The following is a 22,538-nucleotide window of genomic DNA, read 5'->3' on the forward strand; positions in this document are numbered from 1 at the left end:
CGTACGTAGCCAACTGTGCTAATCGGAGGTGCGAGGTAGGACATCAAAGTAGTGAGTTGATGGTCTCTGTCCAGTCAACAATCACTGCACAAAACACAGGTTTTTTTTTAGGTTAGATCGTGTAAATATGTAAATGTGTCATTAAACCCACCCCCACCCGACACAGCCAACTAATAAGGGTTGTCACGTAAACAGAAAATGCCAATTCGTCACGAGTACAGCACACGGGTGTGTTGTACCAGTGACGAATTGGCCACGTTCTGTTTATGTGACAACCCTTACTAGTCAGCTGTGTCGGGTGGTGGCGGATTTAACGACACATTTATGTATTTACACAATCTAACCCAAAAAACTGTATTATGGATGATATTGGTCACGAAAGCCTACGTGTTAAACTCACTGCACAAAAGACCACCAAATTACATTGCACTAAATTTGGTTAAATTCCAGCTTTGAGAATTCAAAAAATATCAATTTTGCTGTCTTTGGGTGAGCGTAACCCTCAGTGGTCATCGGGAGCCACGTAGACATCTGTTGAGTTCTGGCTTGGGCTTGGATCAGGCGTGGGCATTGTGTAATTGCGAGGACCCCATGGTTCACCCGTGGTGTGTTCATCGTATCCCCGCAGGCGTCTCTGACGTACGCAGAGGCTCAGCTAATGATGGACGACGCCGGGCGGAAGGACCCGGTCACCAGCAGCTTGTGTGGCCTCAACTCCCTGGCCAAGATCCTCAAGCAGAGGCGCATTCAAAACGGGTAACTCATTGTCAAGATCCTCATCCCCTCCACCGCCTCTGGAGCGCTGAGCAGTATTAATGGGTGCACCACATTTAGTCGATCGGCAGGTCGCCTGTGGCGCGGTAAAGTGTGGTTACTCCCGTGTCTTCTAAGACATCCGGCCAGCGTGGAAGAGTAGGCTAAAATACATTGAGAGGGACTGTAAAAGGGTGTATCTCTAGAGGGGCCCCCTCTTATGGAAGCCCCCTTCTTCCAGCAGTGGCTTGAGCAAGCAATTGCAAGGCTGCACCTGTAGCTTTTTTTGACCCCATGATGCATGAGGCTTGGGTGAATACCATGCACAAACAAGTGTTACAGGATTTATACTCTTTGTTTTTTTTTCAGTAAAGTTACGTAGGTAAAACTATAAAATAAAACAACTAAATTAAATCACCACGTTTCGGGCGCAACACAAGCGTCCTTCTTCAGGTTGGACAACCACAGCCAGAAACAATTGCTGAAGTGGGCAAAAAAGGGCTGTTGTAACAAGAGGCTATATAGGTAAGAGAGTGGGGGGGAGCAAGGGGGGAGAGATAGAGAGGGGGGGTGTGGGGTAGGGGAAGTGGGGTGCTGCTAGAGGGATTAAAGGGGTGAGCACGGCAAAATGCCAGGGGGGGGGGAAGTTAGCGGGGCTGGGAGTGGGAGGCTGAAGAAGCTGGAGATGCGGAAATGAAGGCAACAATAAAGAAGTTAAGGTTTTACCTGGTTAATAACATCCTTCTAGATTGGAGTGTTACAGGCTGCTCCGGGGCTGCATTGTGGGCAATAGAGGACAATGCAGTGACATAAATTGTTTTACTCTACTTAATGCTCCCATGTCTGTGCTCCCCCACCTTTGCCAACGCGTAATGACCACCACGGTTAAGTACGGTAAAACCACCCCACGACCCGCATGACATGGGGCGGCCCTCATCCAGCAGTGGATTGATTTAACGAGCTGTGCATGTTCAACTCAAATATCTGAGTTTGTGAAGTGTCTTATATTAAGATTCTGTGTTGTTTTGGCTGGACACGATAATCGCTCATGTCCCTTCTCCACCCGTAGGGCATTGATTCTGGCATCCCCTGAGGTCCGATTCCACATGGACAGCGAAACCCACGACCCGATCGACCTGCAGACCAAGGAACTCAAGTGAGTCTCGTCAACAAGACACCTCCCATGACTGCAATCCGACTGTTGTGCAGATCTCTCTATCAGAATCAAAATATATATTTCTACTGGAAGAATCCGATGAGCTATAAAGCTCTTTTTTCACAGATGTCCAGTTGGGGCAGGTCACAACGTTACAGCAACAAACAATACAAGCACACGTTAGGATTGCAAAGTATTGGAAAGGTAAACAAATAACTTAAACAAATATACAAATAAAACTAAACTATTTTTATCTTACCAAGTAAAACCCTGACCACAAATGATAGCTGAGCAAAGTGGCTTATCACGTGGGAAATTTATTATCAGCAAAATAATCTAAGATAAAGATTCTTGACCCTTGTGGTTGATGTGTTGTGGTGGCGGAAACTGGTGCGTGTACACAGGGAGACCAACTCGATGGTGGAGGAGTTCATGTTGCTCGCCAACATCTCCGTGGCGGAGCGCATCGTAGGCGAATTCCCCGAGTGTGCGCTGCTCCGACGCCACCCGGCGCCTCCGCCTTCCAACTACGACATCTTGGTGAAGGCGGTGAAATCAAAGGTAGAGTTAGAACCCCTTTTAACGACCACCCTTGTTAACTAATCGCTTAACAACGGGCCTCCATAGAGCTCAATGTGTAGGCTTAACCGACCATTTCTCTGTTAACGACGGGCTGTTGTAGGTACAGTAAATATGAATTAATGCCACGTAGAAGGAAAACAATAAAATAATAAAAATATAAAACAATACAATTCTCACGACGTTTCGACTGCAACACAAGCAATCATCATCAGGTGTGAAAACCACAACAAGAAAATTTGAAAAAAGTGGCAGTTATTTTTAACGTTAGCACCACGGAGAGAGATTTGACAGTTTGTTCAGATGGACAAGTCCATCTATGTTCGGAAAAGAGGAGGGGGGAGACAAAAAATAATGGATGCGTTCTGACAGCCACCTTAAGCGTGATCAATCAATTAAGACCCGAAATGTTTTATCAAATCTCTCTCCGTGGTGCTAACGTTAAAATAACCTCCGGTTTTTTCAAATTTTCTTGTGGTTTTCACACCTGATGATGATTGCTTGTGTTGCAGTCGAAACGTCGTGAGAATGTTATTGTTTTATATTTTTATTATTTTATTCTTTCCCTTCTACGTGAATTTACTGAAAGAACCAAGAATATGAATCCCTGCAGTCACGAAAGCTTTAAATCAAAATGAATTAATGCATTTATTAACAGTGTTTATTTTAATATGATGTGTTTATAATGTTAGTATCTTTATGTATTAATATCCATTGTTTAAATATTATAAAGTACGTTTTTTGGGTGAACAAGGGAAACTTTCGATGCTATCGGAACGAATTAAGCTTTTAACACGTATTTCCTATACTTGCTTAATGACCAAATCCTTTAATGCTCGGGTTCGTGGAACCAATTACCGTCTTTAAGAGGGGTTCTACTGTCTCTAGATTGCTGTTAACCTTCCTTCAATATCATCCTCCTCGCAAGGAATTCAGAGGTCGCCGGGTGGCTCAAATTTTTGTTTGAGGTCTTTTGGTTTAACCGGGTGAGAACTCAAGAGACCATAATAGTCTCATTTGCAAGGGTCACCTGGGTCACCCTATGACCCAGAGATTACAGCTGGGACCCTGGCTTCAAAATCCAGCAGCCGCATTGAACATACTGTGTTATCAAGTGTAGGGAGTTGAAGGACTCGGCTCGTTTCCCAGCTACTCCACAGAAATAAGCAACAAAAAACCATCACGATAAATGTAGTACTGTATTTAATTTTAGATAAATTCCAGCACTGAAATGTTGAAATATCAGGTCGACTTATTGTGATGAACATTATGCTCAAGATGGGTGGGAATGTGCTACCCCCTACTATGAAGCAGAGGTGTCTTGAAACGATGTCAGTATTGGCCTGAGCGAGCAATTGCAGGACTGCACCTTTTACCTTTATCTTGAGATGTAGCCGTATAGTTTCCACTCGCCCTTAGAGGCAGAACAACTCAAAAGGTGTGATGAACCACAGACAATGCTGGAAGGCAGCCAGGCACTGTGCCAGATGTAGATTAATCCACTTGCTGTACTGCCTTCTCCTGGCAAGCCAGGTTATGGAAACCTGAATGCCTACAGGAAGTGCGCTGAATAACGTTTTCTTTCCAATACACCACAACCCTTGCTGCTTCCCCAGCACTGAACTACAAGCCACGTGCGGGATAGTCACCTCACAAACGCCGGTGTGCCCGATTTTTTTGCGCAGAACATCGAGATCCAGGTGGACTCGGCTAAGGCGTTGGCCGAGTCCCTGGACCGGGCGGCGGTGCCGGGAGCGCCACCATACCTCAACACTCTGCTGCGCATCCTGGCCACGCGCTGCATGATGCAGGCCATCTACTTCTGCTCCGGCATGGAACCTGACACCCACCACTACGGGCTCGCCACCGCCATCTACACCCACTTCACGTCGCCCATTCGACGGTGACGTGCTCTGGCGTCAGGCACACGCGTGAAATCGACCTTCGCGATTATTGAGGGGACTATGTTGTTGTCTTGGTGTGGTCTGGGACTGTGCTGCCTTTCCCAAGTTTAGGAATTGATTTATTAATTGATGTACTTATGCAATGTTAACATGTCATTATGGTACACCTCCGATTAGCACGATTGGCTACGTACGGTGCGAATGAAGTTCAACATACAACTTGTATATCTTTTTTCTATTATTTACTTTTAGTGATTTGTTTACCTTTTCTATTCTTAGCACTCCTTTCATTTACCTACTGGACGTCTGTCAAAAAGAGCTTTTATCGCGAATCGGATTTCTCCAGGATAAAGATTCAGATTTTGACTAAATTTTTCTAAAAGGTCCTATAAACGGGAAGTTTGGCCAATTCCTTAAATGGTTGTTTGGCTTGTGTTGGAGAAAAACTAGAGGATCCGGAGAACACCAACGCCTACAAGGAGGGTGACAGTGTTCCACGTGCAGAATCAAGAATCCATTGCCGTGTTGCAGCGGCGGCCAAAAGTGAATTGCAATTCTGCCATGGATCGCTAACGATTTTGTTGTGGATCTTAAATAAGAACACAGATATGAGCAGGCAGCAATTTGCATTACATCTGATGACAAATAAAACATCCTCAACAAAGAATTAAATTCATACATTAACAAAGATAATTTCCACCACGCAGATGGTGCTAGAACGTGGTATGTCCAGAGTACAGTATTCTATCACAGTGTTAAATCCATCTGAATCATTGATTGCGTAGCTTTCTGGTGGATCGTGAAACCCGCTGAGATCCACCAGAATGAATCGCGGTGCTTGGTGGATTAATACCGCTGCTCTGTTGGCATCTCGTGGCCATACCGCAGCCTGTATCTACTGTAAATTTAATCTTCATATTAAATAGAGGCTACAACAAATGTGAATATTGTTGTTGTTGTCTCCCTGTACCGTTACAGATACTCGGATGTGATTGTGCACCGGCTGCTGGCCGTGTGCGTGGGCGCCGACCCCACGTACCCGGCGCTCACGACAAGCAGAAGCAGCAGCAGCTCTGCAACAACCTCAACTACCGCCACAAGATGGCGCAGTACGCCCAATGCTCGTCTGTAGCTTTCCACACGCCGGTGGGAGGCGGAAGTGTGGGCCACGTGGAGCTTGCACTGCGTGTGCTTAGGCACCTGATAATGCGTCCATTCGTCTCTTGAAAACCATTTTTAAGGTCACGAAAGCAGGCATCGTATTGTGCGTGTAGTAAGAATCCATTGTTTTCTATTCGCACGCTTTCGCGTGGTGGTGCCGTGGCTGTACTGGTTGGCTACACTTGACATTGCTTTTCAGCATTCTTCTGTGCTTGCTGAAAAACCTAGTCACTTGGCACATTTGCCCATGATGTGACAACTTTATTTGATTGGCTCTGTCAGGTGATGGAGGATTATAGTCAATACAATTGACATTGTACCTTCACGATTGAACTCAAAATAATCCCCATGACATGATGCCAATAGCACAACTGGAATAAATTAGCGGGGGGATGTGGAAAAATACCTTAAATTTTGTTAAATAATTGTGGGCTTGGTAAGTGATGCGCGTGTGTCTGCTCTTGGCCACGTAGCGGTGATTAACGGCTGTTGTTGTTGTCTCAGTTGTTCTTCAAGAGCAAGGGAGTGGTGAGCGAAGAGGGCTTCGTGCTGTTTGTGCGCAAGAACGCCGTGCTGGTGCTCATTCCCAAGTACGGCTTGGAGGGGACGGTTTTCTTTGACTCCAAAGATCTCAAGCTCAACGTTACCTTCGACGAGGAGGTAGGGCATGTGTTCACTTAACCGGGAGGCATTGGCATTTCCCGAACGGCTGAATTCTGCATTTAAACCCAGGACTGGCTTAATGCACTGGGACCCAAGCCCCCTGACCATCTCTCTACGATTAGGTTTCTATCAGACACACAGACACTTGGTTTAAGGTGGAAGAAAGCAGTGAGATACGAAGCTCCGTTTTTTTGCCATTTGGCAGTGTGGACTATTACAGAGGAAGTTACACCGGTGGATACATTAGAGCCGGATGGCTCACAGGGCTATACCAAAATAAACTGAAACTGAATTAAATTACGTAAATGCGTTTCAAATATAAAACGGTCACAATTAAATATGCTTTGGAAATAACTGTCATGATGGAGCCCGTATTGTCACGGAGAGGACATCATATTAAAAATACAATAAAATCCCTCAGATCCAGAAGAATTATAGAGAAAATCTAATGTTTTCTGTAAACAATGAGAAACTCAAAGGGCAGAAAAGTACTTGTAGAATAAAAACAAATGAGGGAAATAGTAGTTGATGCAAAAAGTGATCTCTAGATGGCAAAAAGCACATTTGTGACTAGTGGATCCGGTCCTTTCCAGCATTTCTTGCATGCCGCATTACATTGTCACTCTGCATGGATAATGCACACAGCCTAATTTGGACCAGAAGCTCAAAAGGGTCAACATTTGCAGCCATATTTTAGGTATGTTCTTAACTGCAATTGTACACTCCATATAACCTAAGGGGGGTTGCATCTACTCCTTAATGATGGCCAAATAAGACTTTAAAATGCCTTGGCTGGCCCGCACATCACGATCCCTCGGTTGGTTTCATTGCAGCCATCGGCTTCTCATGCCTGGTTTTCAGCTCGCGGTGTTGTACGTTTGTGCCATTTGTGTGTCCGCTGTCACAGATTCCACGCTACAACCCTGTGGAGTCCACCCCATGGGGCTCGCCTTCTCCCCGGCCTAAGAAACCCAGACAGCACTAGTGTATCGTGGATGCGGTGTCAACAAGATGTCGGAGGAGGTGCATGAGTGGGCACACACTCTGGGTTTTACATCTGCAGAGTTAATTAAGTGTACATTGTGCTCGCAAGCAGAGGTGAACAATTGAAAAAAAAGCAGTGGCGGTTATGAGAAATGCTACCCTGAAGTAACAGACGGTTTGCACTCTGAACTTGCAATCCAGAGGTCACCGGTTCTTCGTTCTCCTGTCGCAGCGATTCAAATGGTAGTGCAATTTTTTTTTTATTTAGAATTTTTACCTTGCCAACCAGTACAATCAGCCAATTAAGGTGTATACGCGTCAAGATGTATGAAAGGTTTAGGATATCTTATGCCCCACTTCTTTGCCAGCCAAGACACTGACCCCCTTGTGATGAAGGTGATTTCACACAAATATTGGTTACTGAATCGGTGGTGTTTATTGACTAACGCAGCAGTGTCCAACCCACAAAGCACTGTGATCCATTCTGGTATATCTCAACATGTTCCGTGATCTACCAGCAATATATGACCAACAGTTACCCGGATGGATTTAACCGACTAATAGAACACTGTAGACATGCCAAGTGCTAGTGCGATCTATTGGTTTAAAAAATATATTATTAATCAATTAATTCTTAGTCGGGGATTTTGTTTTGCCATCTGCTATAACAAGAATTGCTTTATATTAGAGGTGTTTATTCCTATTTGTCCCGAGAGCTACAATCAAAATCTTTTGCGATCATCCACCCATGGATCGCGATTCACATATCGGCTACCACTGATCTAACAGTTGAAAACCAGTTTAAGACGTAGGCTTTCGCGACCAATATCCATAACACGGGTTTTTTGGGTTAGATCGCGTAATAAATATTTAAATGTGTCGGTAAACCCGTCACCACCCGACACAGCCAATTCGAAAGGTTTGTCACATTAACAGAACGTGCCAATTCGGTACTAGTAACATCACACCGGTGTCTTGGAGAGCAAAGCCACAACATTTACAATCTGAGTACAATGTTTCACTAGTAATTACAACCAGCTTCATCAGGCGACAGCCAGATTCGTGGAGAATCCTCGTTCCTTAATGCGCATGCATAATGTGTGTTGATTAACATATAAATAACCCAATCGGCAATGGATACCCATAGTCAATGCATTCATTGATTCCCCTCCCAATTCGCGAAAGAAGTGCTCACAAATGATGGCTGTCGCCTGATGAAGCTAGTTAGTGCTGGCGAAATGTTGTACTTAGATTGTAAATGGTGTGGCTTTGCTCTCCAACACACTGGTGGACTGTACTAGTAACGAATTGACATGTTCTGTTTACGTGACAAACCTTACTAATTGGCTGGTGATGGTGGGTTTAACAACACATTTATATATTTAAACGATTTAACCCATAAAACGTGTATTATAGTTGAAAACCTACAGTTGTGCCAGGTTTGGCCTGTCGGAGTGGGCCATTAGGGTGGCCACTCAGAGGGCAACGCTCTGGGGAATCCGAGCAAGAGCTTCGAAGTATGATTGTGCACGGTGACACCCGCAGGGGTCTCGTGATGGATGGCAAATAGAAGATTTTTTATCGCGAGAGGATTCCCTGCAAGGGATGTTAGGTTACTTATTCTTGTGAGGATGCCATTTACTGTATGAAGGGGCAGCGGCCAGCTGCATAGAACAGAGTATAAAATTCCCCGAGCTGTTGCTGTTTAAATCGTCGGTTTAACGGAGAATTTCACCTCAGGTTTTTTTACACAGCTGCCCCACCCCTTATCGGACTCTGTGCAATCATACAAGGAATGTTTTTGGAAAATATGTCGGTGTCAGAAAAAATTAAGGTTTAATCGTTTACAAATGCACATTTCGTTACAGCTTCTCTTGTCCTTTAGATGTGCAAAGATAATTTCTGACAAAATATTGACACGTTTTCAAATTGTTTTGTAAATGGTTATAAATTTGCTCACGTATATACAGTACTTGGGCAATAGTTCTGAGATCCTGGAGTAGTGGTAAAGATTTAAGCGAGTTGATGTCTTTGCGACTTTGTGTAAATGTGTTTAACATTTTTTAGCTGAATCGTATATTTACAAGCATGTACACATGAGTTATACGCGTTTATATACAAAATTAAACCGATTTATTTTCCATGCATCCTTTGTTATTTTGGTTACTTTAAGTTACGTTTTCCACTGCTGGATGAACATCTCGCCACGTGATGTTGGATGTCAGGTTTAGTTTGACCATACTTCACCATGCTGGTCACTGTTGGATGATAATAATGTCCACTTGCAATGCACCACCGCGCAGTATTCACTCGCCTTCGAATCGAGTCCTGCACCGCCGTTTCACATGCAAATTTGATTCTCAATCCCTGGGCCAACTTGCTCCTGATTAGCATGCGATTTGCCACATTTCGATCTCGGAGGTGATTAAATGCGCCGGCTTCCAGGCTTGTTGAGCCGATCGGAGCCCAATTAACGAAAATTGTTGCCAAAGCAAAAGCGTGAGCTCGAATGTTTGTCCGTGTTCTTTTCAAACCACCAGTCGAACGCCGGCCTCTGCCCACTCCGACCGTGCGGAGGCCCTGGCCGTCGGGGAGGCCCTCATGGTGCCTCACGGCAAACGTGGGGCCCGGGTGGGCGCGTCGACGGTTGATCGCGTACAGGCGGTGCAACTCCCACAAATGAAACATCACACCTTGCTGATCTCGTGTCCAGGAGCATAAACGATCATCACGCAAACTCCGGTCATCCTCGCAGCAGCAGCTCTTGGCCATCGAACAAAGACGATCACCGCTTCCTTCCGATATTAGAAGCCACGAGCTATGAAGTTCTCGATTTAGTACATTGAAAAACACGACGGTAAGTGAAACAACGTAAATCGAAACCAAATTTGCCATTCACTTGAGGGGCCGTCCATAAATGACGTCACGCAATTTTTGAACTCGTCACTCGGCGTCACAAAAAGTCAGACCCCCCCCCTCAAATATGAGGTTACAAAGCTCTGCCCCCCCCCCCCAAAACCATATTTCCATTTTGAAAATAAAACATGCTTCAACTATTGTCATTGTAGTGTGTGGCGCTGCACTGATGTTGTAGGAGTGTAATAACAATTAGTGTTATAACAATTATATACTTAAAGTTGCGCATTTTGATGTGACGTCACATTTCTCAAACCCCCCCTCCCCCTCATCACACATCGTCACAAATGTCTGACCCCCCCCCCCCCCCCCCCCGAGGTGCATGACCGCGTTACCGTGTTCATTCTGTGGTGAAGGGATGAGGAAAAGGAAGAGGGAAAAGCATCCAGCGTCGCCGCACGCAGGCAACGTGTTTATCACACAGTGGTCAAAATATAAAAATACATATATATGTAGTGGGTTCCACGGAGACTGGAGACGTCTTTAGACGCAACACGGTTTATTTGTAACTATGAACAGAACTCCCCTTAAATCCCACTATCTAGGGAGGTACAGCCTCTGGGCTAGCGTGCCCTCGCACTGATCAAACCTGGCTCTCAGCCCTCTGGCTATCTGTGCCCTAGGGGAGGCTAGCTGACCCGACCCAGCCAAGGTGCGGGTCCTGACCACTGGTCCGAGCTCGGCCCGGCCCTCACAAGGACGTCAGGCTCGAGGTCCCAGGGTCCTAGCTAGGGAGGCTACTCTGACCCGACCCAGCCAAGGTGCGGGTCCTGACCACTGGTCCGCGCTCGGCCCCGACCCTTATAAGGATGTCGGGTCCCAGGGTCCTAGCTAGGCTGGTCTTTTGTTCTTCGTCTTCGGAGCACTGCCCCGAGCTGTCCCAGAGGTGCCCCTTTAATACACCTCTCGGGGGCTCTCCGCCCCCGGTACCGCCCCCTCTCTAGAACCTTCCAGGGGGCTCTGGAAGAACCCCCCAACCCCTCACCTGGGGCCTGGCTCTCTCTGTCCTTCCCCAGTTCAGGGTGGCACCCCCTATGGGCTTGTGCCCGCAACTGCAGGTAAGTATACCGACGGTATAGGATGTGCATTTATTATGCTACAGCTATGCCAGAGAGGTTGTGGACAAGAGTCTGCTCTGCGGGAAGCAAGCAATGCCATACGAATGAGATGAGCTCGCATTTGATGCGTGCAGTCTTGAGGACGACCGTCGACAGGCACGCGTGGAGGCACGCCATGGTCACAGCGCCGACTCATGTAGGTGGTGATGGCCCAGTTGTAGAGAGGAATGCCGGAGCTTGGAGCAGATGTAGCCGAATGTAGGATAGAGCATCTTGAGGAGCGTTGCCCTCGACCCCCTCCGGGAGGCCGTATGGTTTACTTGGCACTCCCGTCCCTTAGAGTCCAGTCTGATGTAAGCCTCCTCAGGTTCCAGCAGCCTGGCATCGTAGGTCTTCATTGCACCGCTCTACTCGTCTAGCATAGTCTGAAGGGTCATATGTGGCTGCCTCCTGAATCTTCACCCTCCTGCAAACCTTACTCGACATCTCGTTGAGGACCCGAAGAAGGGCAGTATTCTCTTTGTTTGTTTTTTTACAAAAGGGCTTGTAAGAGCTCTCGTTCCTCCCACCGGGATCTCTGGTGTCAACTTGAACGGGGGGGGGGGGGGGGGGGGGTGGGGGAGACAAAGCTATGGCTTTTTTCCCAGGGGATCTGTCTTCCATGGAGCACAAAGATACAGGCGGAAGGTCCCCTTGGCCTAGCCATGAGGTCAGGCTCGAGTTGCTTACTGAGGACCCTACACCTAAGGAGGCTGTGAATCGCCCTAGGAAGCTCCAAAGTAGAAAACCAGCTTTCCAAGGCCCCCTATAAAGTGCCTGAGGCCAGGTAGAAAAATAAGAAAACTATCAAACGTGAAAGCGCGTGGTTATGTTGGGTCGAAAAAGGTAATGTTCTAATGTAGGGGTTGGAGCGGTCATTGCTGCTTACTCGGCCATGACGTCACTGCAACTCGTTTGATTAACACTTTTAAAATACAAAAATCACGACGCGTACTGAACATATTATTCCGAATTGGTTTTACCACCACTACCACCATGACACAGTGGCAAGGCTGGCACATCGCAGTGCAGCTGCTAGGCTGAATCATATGAATAAATATAATCAAATCTAGAAATATCCTTTATGTACCCAGGAGAGCCACATTGAGTCTCGAGACTCATTATTAGCTCCGTGCTGCATTAAGATGTTTGGACAATTTCAAGCATCAGGGTTCGGCACGTAGGAGGAAACCGGAGAAACGCGCAGATGTTGTGAAGCTGGCTTGGTGGTAGAAGTCAGTCCAGAACATTTGGCCCCACACCTATCACTGTAACGAATCAGTGTTCTACGGGGGCATTCTAAGCGAGGACTGACTGTATTAAAATCTACTTTGATCTACGAATCGTAATGTATCAATAATGTTAACGTGTAACATGCCCCACGGTTTTTCTTAATCTGGAAGGAGAGAACAACGGATGATCTGTGTGCTGATGATGTTGGTGATGATCTCGTAATGGCTGTTCACTTCGAGGAGTGGGAGAGTCTGATGGTGAACCTGGATCGTGCCAATAAGAGGTAGGGCCTTACCATTCGCCCTACCAAATAAATCAAAGCAGTACCTGCCTGATATTTTGTATGTCTTCAAGGACTCCACCCCCTCAACTCCGCATGATAGGTAGTTGTGGAAAGAGTGGAGGTATTCCCATATCTGGGCAGTTGTTTATGACCAGCTCCGATTTCAGAGCGGAGGTCTTACTCTGAATTAGTTCAGTGGCATATCCTTTTTTTCAGCTGCATAGCGCTGTATAAAAGTTACATGGCCTATCACTTCATACAAAGCTCTGGTTCTTTTCTGCCAAACTTGTCCTCTCCCTCCCAGCTATAACCTCCCGAAAGCAACATGTGACCTTTGTTTTGGCGTGACAAACACTAGTGAAAGCAAAGCACCGAAAGTGTAATGACTACACGTAATGCAAGAATCTCAGTTGTATTTCTCAACGAGTATTGAATATGAAGTCCCAGGAGTGGTGAAGGTGCATCAGCCTGCAGGCAGACCCACAGGTGGCAGCGGTGGATTAGCCTGCAGACGCAGGGGTCGTCGGTGGTGGATCGGCCTGCAGACCGAGGAGTGTCGGTGGAGGATCGGCCTGCAGATGTAGGGGTAGCGGCGGTGGATCTTCCAGCAGTAGCCGACCAGTGAAGTTCTCGAATAAATTTACGCAATTTGCCGAACCTGGTGACTTTGGCACAGGCGGTGGTGGTGGTGGATCTCCCAGCAAAAGCTGGGGAGGCAGTGGTGCATCTGCCAGCATGAGCTGGGTTGGGATGACAGCGTTGGATCTCCCGGCAGCAGCTGGGGTGGTGGTCGCGGTGTTGGAGATGCCAGCAGCAGCCGGGGTGGCAGCGCTGAATCTGCCAACATCAAGCGCCATGGCGGTGGGGGTGAATAATATGCCAGAAGCAGTCGGGGTGGGGGTGTCGATGCATCTCCCAACAGCATCCCTGGTGGTGGCGGCGGAACTGCATGTGGCTGCCAGGATGGCGTTGAAGGCAGTGGTGGTGTTGGTGGAGACCGTGGCCGTGGCTTTCTCCAGCTCCTTGAGCTATCGACGCATCATTTCCAACTGCAGATGGCGCTCCACATTCTCCCGTTTGTATACTTGAGTGCAGGGAAACATTCGACAGTTTGATCAACATTAGCCCCTACACGAGCCTTCTAATCATCGCAACTCTTCAAACTATATCGCTTATATAATGTACATCATTTCAGTCACAACAAAAAATACATATAACACATCGGGGCTGTGAAAATTACGGCTTCGTATTATCAATATCTTGCCTGTCCAGAGAAGCCCATGAACTAACGTTGTACATACAAACTCATAGACTCAGAGGCCCATAGACTGAGTCACAAATAGCAGTGGATAGGGCCCGGAACGGTGTTGTGGTAGTGAAAATATGAACCCAACTGCGTCCTTTTCAATGGAACCAGGGACCCAAGTGTCATCATAGGCTTTCCCTCACAATCGAGGATTGCCTTCCAGAGAAAATTTGGATTTTCTGTGGGTCCAAAGATGGCTGAAGAGACCAATCTGGGATCGACAGATTCTGCCGCAACTCTGGCACATGTGTCCAGAAATAGTGGTGGGTGGAACTGCATTAGTAAGTCGGGCTGCAGGCTGTTGTTTCCGCCATTCCCACTTTTTCTGTTTCTGCTGTTAAGTTTTAAAATGTTTGGCTTCTTGAAATAGACTCTGCCTCCATCTGAGGTGATCCTGGGAAAGATACTCCCTTGAGTTAGTGTCGATGGAGCACTTCTTCATGTTGGACTTGAGGACATCCTTGAAGCACTTTCTCTGACGAACTACATTCTCCCACTTTTGGTCAATCAAGTTTGACGGTTTTTCATTGAGGCATTGGCGGAAGAGGTCTTGCTTAATGGAGTCCTATAAAGCTTCAATGTTAATCTTCTGTAGACATCTCTTCCGATGAAGCCGTCACTTGGGAGCCAGTTTTATGAGCATGGTTGAGCAGATGAGTCGATGATCAGTCCAGCCACCAGCAGCTACTAGAACAGCCTGGATGATGCAGACATCTTTGGGATCGTGGGCATGGACAATGACGTAATCGATCAAGTGGCGGTGCTTAGATCACGGATAATGCTATGATGTTTTGTATTTGTTTTTCTGGCATAACAGGGTGTTGATGATGATTACTCCATTTTCCGTGCATTTAGTCAAAGGAAGGATACCGTTGGAATTGACTTTACCCATTCCTTCTTTCCCGATGGTTCCATTACAGAGGTTTATGTTTCTTCCAACTCTGGCATGCATATCACCGAGAAGAATAAGTTTGTCTCCCACAGGAACAGTAGAAAGGACCTGATCAAGGTTGATGTAACATTCATAATCGGAGTGAAGAATCAGGGCATATACGCTGATGACAGTAGAATATTGGCTCCCCACCAGTTTGAGACATAGAGTCATGAGGCGCTTACTCATCAAGTTCATTCTTGATGGAGAAACCAACTCTGTGCAGCTGCCGCTGTTCTTCCTGTCTGCCTTTCCAGAAGAGGGTACAGCCAGCTCCTTGTTCCTTGAGCTGCCCCGCCTCTTCTCGTCGAGTATCATTGAGGGCAGCTACGTCAGTGTTGTGTCGTCTGAGTTTCTGGACCACGATTAAGGTGCAGCATTCTGGACGTTCACTTTTAGTCTTGTCCATAAGGGTCCTGACATTCCAGTTCCCAAAGGTAATTATCTGACTTTTACTTTTGTTTCCACCACAGTAATGGGGATGCTTCTGAACGTGGTTATCCAGTCGGGAAGGAGTGAGACAGACTATGTTTAGGGCCACTTTCCTAGCTCCTTCCCCACGTGGGGTGAGCAGAGTGGATAATTTGAAAGGACTTCTTAGTCGCAGGTACAGCTGCAGAAACACACTCTTGTTTCTGCTGAGTGTTAGACGACCTTCTTGTAGCTGCCACTAGAAGCTTCCAGACTTCACAATCATGCTCCCGTCGTCACTAGCTGGTCACCAAAAACACTGTATTGAATGGGCCAGAATATGTTGTTCCTTTAATGAAACACGCCTGTGCATGATTTATTTTATTGTGGAGAAGCTAATAATTGTTTTTTTACCCTGTTATCTGGCAACAAAACTGACACCTGTTTTTTACAAGGAGTCATGTTTGCATTGACCACAATACCTGCGGTCGGAATGCAAACAAAAAACATAACTCTGATAATGTATGCACTGTCCTTGAAATTGATTGGTCCACACCCGAGACAGCGTTCCTTAGAGCCTAGTCTCACATGGTGTTGGACCAGATGACGCCAAAAAGCTGTTGTACAGTAGCTTCCACACAGTTCTTGAGAGAATGGGACCATGAATCCAATGGCAAGGAAACCAGTACGATTGGAGATATCGTTCTGCTGCAGTCTTGGTCCGCCTTCACGGCTGTTGAGATGCTAACATCTTCCTCCTCCTGCTCTGCCGTTGAGGACTTGTTAACCCATGGCTGGTGGCAGACATGCCTATTATAATGGCGGCCTATACTCGCCATGTGGCAGCATCGTGAAAGGGTATATGTCGCTTTTCAAGAGGAAAACCATTGGCATTTTCAGTCCTAACAACACCCTGGTGGTGCTGTCACTGCTTGGTCCACAACTGCTTATCCGTCAGGGTTGCCGCTGCTTATTTTGCAGCTAACGTTCACAGAAGGTCGTTCCACTATCCACCACCTGCGGACACACTGGGTCCCTAATATACAATACCCTGGCGTCTACAAACTAAGCCGTGTCTGTGGCAGTAGTTACATTGGGGAAACTAACCGACATGTCTCGGACTGTGTTCATGAGCATAAGGAAGATTTGAAACACGGTAGGACCAACAGGGTAGCCTTGGCTGATCATTGTTTTAATGCGGTTGGCTCACACGCCAATTGATTTCTCTAAGACGAAGGTACTTTGTAAGCCCACTGGCTATCAAAAAAATTCGTTCATGAAGCCATCCACATATACAGAAACAGTCACAATTTCAACCGAGAGGATGGGTACAAACTCAGCAATCATTGGAAGAACGTCATCAACCAGTTTAAGTCATAACTGGTGTTGTTCTCATCCTGCCACCTTCCGATGTTAGTTTTTATTTTCCCCGTAGGTTCGGCTCTCCGATCTTACATTAACAGGTGAAACAAATTTCACACCAACATAGCCCCTTCCGCGTGCTGACCTCGACGTGGCGGCAGCTCTGCGATCTTACAGTAACATGCAAATCTCTCACATTAACATAGCCACCTCCGCGCCCTCGTCATGGAGGCCGCTCTCTGATCTGACATTAATGTGCTAATTTCTCGCATTAACATCACTAGCCACGTCGTTTATGACCATTGGGCTACACCCATTTTCAACCTTTAAAACAGTCTGCCTCAGCAGCTTTCCCCCTCTTTCTTCTTCCTGATGACGATCACTTGTGTTGTGATTAAAACGCCAGAGTTTTTTGTTTATTTTATTCTTATTAATTTGAACCTATCTACGTGACATTACCGAAAGACCCAAATAATATGAATTCCTGCTGTCACGAAAGCTTTAAGTAAAGATTTATAGTAATGACTCTTCCACAGATCTAATTAGATGAAATCATTACCAGATGTATTTGCACCATTCCTACAATGCAAGGCTCTCACGAAGGTGATATGTTTTACAGATGGATAGAGTGTGCCATGGTTTCACATTAAGGGCAATGCTGCTCTATGGTTTTAACCAATTGGATAATTGCAAAGTATTATTTAAAGTCTGGTAAATTTGGACTGTTGCACTGACGCAAATGGCCGGTTCTTTTTTGAAAAACAACCACCATTAGTTTAACAAGCCTAATTGATGAAACCCAAATGGAAGCCGGTATAATTATATTGCTTAAAACAAATTCTGCTGGGGAATGTTGGTGGGAAAAGCAATTAGGCTGATGTATTTAAACATCGTATTCTGATTTATGTGGAGACACAAAAAGCGAGTTATGCTTCTACAGTATTTGCTTGTGCAAAGCATGGACAATCATTGCCACAGAGACTGAATCAGCTCGGTGGCTAGGAGATGTTAACTACCTCACCTGGTATGGAGGAGGCCGAGGGTTTGATCCCGACCCTGATGCCTTTATAAGGAGTACCTTGGATATCGAGGTGGTTACATTTTTGGAAAGTGTAGCAAAAGCCAAAAGCGTGATATTCAATACTTAAGCTTGACCTAAATAATGAGCTTACATACACGCAACCAAAAATAGACACATCACAATTGAAATGTGCTGTACTGAATGCCAAATTTACTACTATAATGAGCCAAGAATGTCTGTGTCCCGCGCGTGACGTCACTCCACGTCGAGCAGGCCCCCTCATTAATACTCATGAATAGACTAATCTCTCACAATACAAAGGCCACTGCCACAGCCTCTGTGGTTGGACCATCTCTAGCTCCACCCACCTACCTTGATGCATTCATCTCAGGCCTATATAAGACCTTGTCTCAGCAACTTTCTGGGGACGTCACTCCACATGGGGGGGGCGAGGTGCCTCCTCCCCCCTCCTCAGCGTCAACTTAGAAACTCACTACAAAGGCAGAACCCTCACGTCATGCGATCTCCCTAACGCTATTGAGACATCGAAGTAAAAAGGACGTCATGATGAACAAGGGATTATAACCTTTAAATGAAATAGGTCTGTCACCGCGGCCTTACAAATTGCACGCAAATGGATGCAATGAATATCATTTCGCGGTCTGATTTACTGCAATAGATTTACTGCAATACACCCATCCTTGGACGGGCAAAAGGCTAGTAAACAAATAATCCCCTCGCCCGCTCCCCACCACAATATCACACAATGATATAGTACTTCCTTGTACAGTATACCTGCTAAAGACCAAAACTAATCCCCATGATAGGTAAATTGATATACATAGAGCTTGCCGGCGATAGGTCTAAACCACGAACTATGAACTCGTGATATTCAAGAGTCTCCCGTATTTGGAGTGTGCATGTTCTCCCCATGTTCACGTATCCTTTTCTCCAGGTCCTCCGGTTTTTTTCTCCCCATCTAAAAACATGCGTTAAGATAATTACTGCTATAAATATTCGCAAAAGCCACTACGTTGAGCAACTATTTGTGGCCAGGCTGCTTCTGGAAAAGAGCTATATATCTCAGTGGGCCTTACCTGGTCAAATAAAAATAGGTCGCTTACAGGAGCTGAATGGATTGCCACATCACAGGGACGCAAGGAATCGCAGCATGGAGAGGGCTTCATTCAGCAGTGGATTGATCCTGGTTTATGTTTTGCAAATAGTAAACTTCAGCGTGCACTTCCAAATGAAGGTGTTTAAAGTGTCTGTTTATCTTATTTGGTTCTTTCGGTAAAGTCACGTAGAATGAGAATAAAATAATAACATAAAAATAAGACAATAAAATTCTCACGACGTTTCGGCCGCAACACAAGCGGCCTTCTTCAGGTGAAAGAACAGAACTGCCGGGACGACAGTGCTTCAATGAGTGCTGCTGAGATTCGTGGTGTCTTTTAAGCTCGGTGATAGGTGTGAATGACCTAGAAAGCAGGAGAATTTAGCATTGAAATAGCTAGGGATTAGCTTGTGACAAAAAATATCTGTGTTAAAGTCAAAGTTTACATATCAACAGAGGCATTTAGTATATGGACGCTAAAGGGCCTCCAACTACCCAACTATCATACAGTAAACCAATGTGAGAAAAAACTAAGTCTATATTACATCAGTATAATAATTGTACTTGATATGTTCTTCAATAAGCTGAGCTATTAATCACAAAGCAACTGGGTATACACTACACTATATAAACAGGTCCCTGCAGGGTGGGCTGGTAGGAACATTGGAATTTTGTCTATTGCAGGCTGGTACACTCAGTTTACAACTTCGTTCCGTCCAGTATTAATACCATATAGTAAAACCAATGATAACCCAAATATAAACTACCTCAATGTTATCAATAAACTCTATATACTCTCCAATCAGCTGAGCCACCAACAATAAGTCGTTATATATCACAATGCCATATTGAGAAAAATGGCGGTTTTTCTTCCCATCAACGACCAGCACCACGGACAACGAACGAGCTTCGTTCAGACGGACGACTCAATCCATGCTCGGGAACGGAAGAGGGAGAGAGACAGCCATAATGCGTTGTTATACTCCATGTTATAACCCATACCATTAACCGTGGTGTGAGAGGTATTAAGAGGCAATATCAGCGAAAGAGCTGCGGTCTGACGGTAACCGTAAAATACAATTAATTAAGAACCATTGGAAAGATGTTTTGAACCATTTCGAAACTTCATTAAATTTATTGGCTGGTTGGGGAGGCCATATTAAGTTTGCGAGGTCTGAAACTCCAGGCCAAACATAAATAAACTTCCGTTATCTCCGAAAAAGTAAGATGGATTGATGACCAAGCTGTGGAGGTCTGCCTAAATTTATAAGATGTCCATTGTTTCACAAGAGATAGCATGAATCGGATAAGAAATACACTATTAATTATTATACACTGTTCCATTCATACAATTAGTATATTAGTGGGCTACATTAGAGAAGATAAAGGGAGGAGAGGAGAAGAGGAGGGCCGGGGTGCCCGGTGCCCAGAGAGTGCCCAGAGGGGCCAGAGAGCCAGGGGCAACCCTGATGTTTATGTTGGCTGGATAGCATGTGCTCCCGTGCATGTGAGGTTGCTCTCAACAGAAGTCGTTCCTTGCACGAGATTGGCTGAAACGCTGAGTAACCACTCAGAGGTATAGTGGTTAAGCAGTGGAGACGGTATAGTGGAAAAACAGTGGAGATTTCTGAAGCAAAGTTTAAGATTTGCAGTTGTCAAATTATATTGAGCCGATCCATATGGCAAGTGAAAGAAAGAAGACTTGAAGTGTGTTGCTAAAAAAATCTTGGAGGAAAGAGAGGATACATGTGTGCCTCTTGGAGAAGGAAAGGCATTGCTCAAAACTGTGCTGCAAGGTCACGTGCCATGAATCACATGAGTTTAAAAACGTGACTGTAAACCAACAAGCTTGTGAATAATATTCATGGTGAAGACACCTCTATACGTTGGATGCTGCACTTTGTCTTTGCATAAATGTCATATTGTGCACTGGGTTATGCCTTATTAACCTAAATTCTGAATTTAGCTATTCATGTATTTCTATTACAGTATCACATATTCTCTGGACCAAGTGTCAATTGCCTATTTGATGACTGGTACTCTGATTATTTTTTGCAAATAAGGGACTTGTTTTATTTAAAATGTGTCTGTGTGTGTGGTTGAACAGTGTAACAAATCCATGCGTTACATGTGTAGTGTTGCAGCGTCGACCTGGGCAAGGCCTATGATACAATCAGTAGGCCAGGGCTCTGGATTGTTATTCGTGTTTTCAGAGTTCCTTACCCTCTGCTCACAATGATTAAGGACCTTCACGATGGTGGGCAGGCCCGGATAAAGTTGCTTGCCCGGGAGTCAGAGCAATTTCCTGTTTACAGTGGGGTGTGACAGGGATCTACAGTGAGGAAAAAAAGTATTTGATCCCCTGCTGATTTGTACGTTTGCCCACTGACAAATAAATCATCAGTCTATAATTTTAATGGTAGGTTTATTTGAGCAGTGAGAGACAGAATAACAACAACAAAATCCAGAAAAACGCATGTCAAAAATGTTATAAATTGATTTGCATTTTAATGAGGGAAGTAAGTATTCGACCCCCTCTCAATAAGAAAGATTTCTGGCTCCCAGATGTATTTTATACAGGTAATGAGCTGAGATTTTGAGCACACTCTTAAAGGGAGTGCTCCTAATCTCAGCTTGTTACCTGTATAAAAAACACCTGTCCACAGAAGCAATCAATCAGATTCCAAACTCTCCACCATGGCCAAGACCAAAGAGCTCTCCAAGAATGTCAGGGACAAGATTGTAGACCTACACAAGGCTGGAATGGGCTACAAGACCATTGCCAAGCAGCTTGGTGCGAAGGTGACAACAGTTGGTGTGATTATTCGCAAATGGAAGAAACACAAAAGAACTGTCAATCTCCCTCGGCCTGGGGCTCCATGCAAGATCTCACCTTGTGGAGTTGCAATGATCATGAGAACGGTGAGGAATCAGCCCAGAACTACACGGGAGGACCTTGTCAATGATCTCAAGGCAGCTGGGACCATAGTCACCAAGAAAACAATTGGTAACACACTACGCCGTGAAGGAATGAAATCCTGCAGCGCCCGCAAGGTCCCCCTGCTCAAGAAAGCTCATATACATGCCCGCCTGAAGTTTGCCAATGAACATCTGAATGATTCAGAGGACAACTGGGTGAAAGTGTTGTGGTCAGATGAGACCAAAATGGAGCTCTTTGGCATCAACTCAACTCACCGTGTTTGGAGGAGGAGGAATGCTGCCTATGACCCCAAGAACACCATCCCCACCGTCAAACATGGAGGTGGAAACATTATGCTTTGGGGGTGTTTTTTCTGCCAAGGGGACAGGACAACTTCACCGCATCAAAAGGACGATGGACGGGGCCATGTACCATCAAATCTTGGGTGAGAACCTCCTTCCCTCAGCCAGGGCATTGAAAATGGGTCGTGGATGGGTATTCCAGCATGACAATGACCCAAAACACACGGCCAAGGCAACAAGGGAGTGGCTCAAGAAGAAGCACATTAAGGTCCTGGAGTGGCCTAGCCAGTCTCCAGACCTTAATACCATAGAATATCTGTGGAGGGAGCTGAAGGTTCGAGTTGCCAAACGTCAGCCTCGAAACCTTAATGACTTGGAGAAGATCTGCAAAGAGGAGTGGGACAAAATCCCTCCTGAGATGTGTGCAAACCTGGTGGTC

General features: G+C 45.7%; 1 pseudogene; it reads left to right on the forward strand.

Moving 5' to 3' along the window:
• LOC142922859 (exosome complex exonuclease RRP44-like) overlaps nucleotides 1-5,627 on the forward strand; it is a 34,098-nt pseudogene extending 28,471 nt beyond the window's left edge.
• Nucleotides 5,628-22,538: the final 16,911 nt, after the last annotated feature.

This window comes from Petromyzon marinus, unplaced genomic scaffold (genome assembly GCF_048934315.1).
Source record: "Petromyzon marinus isolate PM22_M1 ecotype Great Lakes invasive population unplaced genomic scaffold, UKy_Petmar_22M1.pri1.0 PM_Scaffold_19, whole genome shotgun sequence".
NCBI lineage: Eukaryota > Metazoa > Chordata > Hyperoartia > Petromyzontiformes > Petromyzontidae > Petromyzon > Petromyzon marinus.